The sequence below is a fragment of the Salvelinus sp. IW2-2015 genome, linkage group LG20 (genome assembly GCF_002910315.2).
Source record: "Salvelinus sp. IW2-2015 linkage group LG20, ASM291031v2, whole genome shotgun sequence".
NCBI lineage: Eukaryota > Metazoa > Chordata > Actinopteri > Salmoniformes > Salmonidae > Salvelinus > Salvelinus sp. IW2-2015.
In genome coordinates this window covers 58,984,307-58,988,790 of record NC_036860.1, presented here as the reverse complement: position 1 = coordinate 58,988,790, position 4,484 = coordinate 58,984,307, and the positions used below count along the sequence as shown (strand labels likewise).

The following is a 4,484-nucleotide window of genomic DNA, read 5'->3' as shown; positions in this document are numbered from 1 at the left end:
CAAACGACCGTAAACTACAAACGCAGATCACCACACCAAACTACTTACGTTCGACATAAGACTAAACAGTATACGAATGACCCAACAACAGCTAAAGCCTATGCGTGTCTGTAATATGGCCTCCCCAATCAGAGACAACAGTAACAAGCTGTTCTAATTGTGGAAGCCCATTCAGGCAACCATAGGACTTTCTATACTAGTAGTCATACTACAACAGCAACACTAAAACCAGTCTATACCCTTAACCCTACATCTAAAACCATACAACCCCGTATAGAATACGAAAAACAGGCATTAGCTTATTTATGCTCACACCCCTGACCTGACTAAAATAATAATGAACACAAAGATAACTAAGGCCAGGTGTGACATAACCCCCCCTGTTAAGGTGCGAAACTCCGTGGCCGGCACCAACATTCAAGTCTTAGGGTGTCTGGTTGGGGCGTCTGCCACGTGGTGCTCTGGCCACTGGTCGTGGTCCCCACCCCACCATATGTCACTACCCGCTACTTAAACCCCACTGGAATAAGGGCACGCACCGGATCTAATGGCAGCACCGATTAAGGGCAGCACCTACTAAGGGCAGCACCGTACTAAGGGAGCAGCACCAGGATAAGGGCGGTGAGCACGGTTGTGGCGGTACTGTAATGGCGGATCTGGCTGGCTGCTCTGCAGACCTGGCTGGCTGCGGATCCTGCTGGACGGCGTCTGGCGGATCCGGCTGGATGCTCTGGCGGATCCTGGCTGACGGCTCTGCGGACGCGGTCTGCTGGCTGGATCCCGCTCACTGGCGGACGTCTGGCTGTACGATCTGGTCATGGCTGAGCTGAGGATCTGGACTGCTACGATGCTGGCTTGCGTCATGCTGGCTGGCGATCATTTGGCATGCTGCTGACGGATCTGGCTGCTCATGGCTGGCGACGGATGGCTCTCATGGCCTGCATCATTCAGGGCTGGCTCATCTAGCGATACTGGCTGCGTCATGTGTATGCTGGGCTGACGCTCTGCAATCTGCGTGCTCTGAGAACTTGTGGCGGCTCTGCGAGAACCTGTCTGCGTGTCGGCGCTCTGGCATATCCTGTCTGGTGCGGCTCGCAATCCTGTCTGGTTGGCGCTCTCAGATCCGACGACGAATGCTCTAGCGGCCCTCCGACTGACTAACGCTCTAACGCTCGGGACAGACGGCGCTCTAATGGCTCGGGACAACGGATGCTCAGACGGCGCTGGTGAACGATGGTAGATGCACTGGGGAGACGGATGCTCAGATGCGCTGGGAACGGATGCTCAGAGGGGAACAGGGCTCAGATCGCATGGCAGATGCGATGAGTCGGTCAGATGCGCTGGGCAGACATGCTCAGATGGCGCATGGCAGACGATCGTCTGGCCGGAAGCACTGTAGCCTGGTGCGTGGTGCCGGAACTGGATCACCGGTCTAAAGGACACCACTTTCAGGCTAGTGCCGGGAACAGGAATACGTGCATACTGGACCCTGGAAGCGCACATTAGGCCGATGGTGGTGCCGGAACTGTGTACCGATGGGACACGCATCTCAGGCTAAGTGCGGGAGCAGCACAGGACGGCAAGACTCTGGGCACCCAGGAGGCTTGGTGCGAGTTTACGGCACTGGTGGTAAGGCGTGAGCACACACTCATAGACTAGTGCGTGAGGAGTCACATGGTGACTGGACGGGCGGGAGGTGGCGCGAAATACCGGATCGAGGCCTACTGGTTCCCTTGAACACGAGCCTGCCCAACCTTACTGTTGAAGCTCCCATCGCGCACCCAGTGCGAGGTGGAATAACCGCACCGGGCTATGTAGGCGAACCAGGACACATGCAACTGGTGCCATGTAAGCCGGCCCGAGGAACGTACTGGGCCAGATATGTAGGGCGCTTCCATGACATCCGGCTCAATGCCCCAATCTAGCCCTACCAGTGCGGGAGATGGAATAACCCCACCGGCGATGAACACGTACAGGAACACCGTCGCCTCTATTGCGTAACACGGTGTCCGCCCTACTCCCGCTCTCCACGGTTAGCCTGGGAATGGCGCAGGTCTCCTACTCCTCGGCCCACTACTCTAGCCCCCCCCCCCCCCCCAAAATTTTTAGGGTATACTCCGGGCTTCCATTGCCTTGCCTCCGTGCGCTCCTCATATCGCCTCCTCTCGCTTTCGCTGCCTCCAGCTCTTCACGAAGGCGATATTCTCCCGGTTTGCCCAAAGTCCCTTTCCATCTAATATTTCCTCCCATGTCCATGAATCCTTGATGCCTTGATCCTGTTGCCGCTTGTCATGCTGCTTGATCCGGGTTTGTGGGTCATTCTGTCACGATCAGTCTTGATATATGAGAGACCAAGCGCAGCATGATATGAATACATCTTCTTTTATTATTATAGAAGACGGAACACAAACACTTATTCAAACTTAACAAAAACAACCAAACGACCGTGAAACTACAAACGCAAGTGCACACAACAAACTACTTACGTTCGACATAGACTAGACATATACAATGACCCACAACAGCTAAAGCCTATGGCTGTCTTAAATATGGCTCCCAATCAGAGACAACAGTAACCAGCTGTCTCTAATTGGGAACCCATTCAGGCAACCATAGACTTTCCTAGACAACTACACACAACACTAAACCATCTATACTCCTTAACCCTCTAAACCATACAACCCCCTAGACAATACAAAAACACATACTTCATGATGTCACACCCTGACCTGACTAAAATAATAATGAACACAAAGATAACTAAGGCCAGGGTGTGACACATATAGCAAAACGTGTGTGTGCTCATGAGTCATCTTTTCATAGAGAGATTTTAATAGTTTCTAGCTGAATCCATTCAGACGTTTTTGTAAAAAGACCCGGCCCCTTCGGGATCTGCCGTTAATCACAGACAAAATGGTTGGTACCAGAACAAATAGACTAATGAAAAGGTACAACCCAGAAGTCTGTAGCTCAAACACACAATTTTTTAAAAGGGTTAGAAGTCCAAATCATGCCGGTGGGGCTAACTGGGCTAACTGCCAGGTAACAATTCAAAGGACATGGACATATAGTACACACAGACACGTGTTCGCCAGGTAGCCTAGTGGTTAGAGCATTGGGTCAGTTAAGCCACTGTTCCCCGGGCGCCGAAGACGCGGATGTCGATTATGGCAGCCCCCCGCACCTCTCTGATTCAGAGGGGTTGGGTTTAATGCGGAAGACACATTTCAGTTGAATACATTCAGTTGGACAACTGACTAGGTATCCCCCTTTCCCTTTCTAACCCAGTGGTTCCCAACCTTATTTCAACCGTGGCACGCCTTGATGGCATAATAAATTCTGCGGCACACCTTAAATCTCCCTATTTATTTATTTAGTGGTAATGTCCTCCATCTGATCCATACTGCAAATCATCTATTTTCTGTGACAAATATTATATCTATTTTTTTTAGCTCCAGTAAAATATTTTTTTTGTTTTGAACTGAGTTTGAGACGGGTAGTTTTCTGCATTGTAAAGGTGCAACCACAGACACAAAGCTCTGTTGTTTTCTACGGCAGAGGCTGTGGTTCAGCTGAGCCTTATCAGACTTGCCTGTGCTAGTGGTTCTCACATGCAAAGTAAAATAATACCAATTCTTTTGCTCGTGATGTGCGCCCCTCAACTGATACAAACAACTAGCTGAGCAAAACAATGACACAGATGTAACCATGTGCCATCCGATGTATTATCTGAGCGCCACTGGTGCTGCCAATTCCATCTGCATTCCACAGGTCACGTTTATAAGTGAGTAAAAATAAATAAATCAAGATTAGGAAAGGTTTCGTGGCACACTTGAAAATCTCTCTTCTCTCCCTGACTCACTACAGTACCCATCCCCAAGGGCTGGGAGACAAAAGGTCATCCTGCCACATCCATTTTCTCTCGCTCTCTCTCTCTTTATTTCTTTCTCCAGGTCTACCGGGAAATGGAACAGTGCTTTATACCATCAGATGTCCCCTTCAAACACTTAAGATTCGGTTTTAAAATGGAAATGCTCTGTGTTATCACATTGGGGCCTCCGAGACAATATGCTCCAGTAGTTCCTCTAACTATCTGTATCACTTCAGTACATCATGTTCTGAATTGAAAGGGTCCTTAATATCCGTAGGGGCAGTAGATTATTTGAGGAGGGGAGAGGGTATTGAGTGGAGTGGTAGTGGACTAGACTCTCTAAATTGAAGCAGGTTTGTTTCATTTCCGGTCAGTTGTTGAACAGAGAAAAGCTTTGTGTCTGAAAGCAGATGGAACATTATCCTGTCTTGTCCATGAGCTATGTTAGTGATTGCAAAGGGAGCGAGAGGGACCAGTACTTAGTTATTTTTAACAACAGGGTTTGTTATTGTTTATTTCGCAGTAGTGATTGGGTATAAAGCCGGTGGGATGCTCTATCTCTCACTAGGCTGACTCCCCCTCCTCCCTACCTCCCCCTCTCCTTATCGCCTCC

At 49.8% G+C, this 4,484-nt stretch overlaps 2 pseudogenes; one reads left to right on the top strand and one right to left on the bottom strand.

Annotated features, from left to right (window-relative positions):
- Positions 1–4,484, bottom strand: part of LOC111980224 (uncharacterized) — a 401,020-nt pseudogene that overhangs the window by 264,585 nt on the left and 131,951 nt on the right.
- LOC111981611 (poly [ADP-ribose] polymerase tankyrase-1-like) overlaps positions 1–4,484 on the top strand; it is a 145,886-nt pseudogene that overhangs the window by 99,738 nt on the left and 41,664 nt on the right.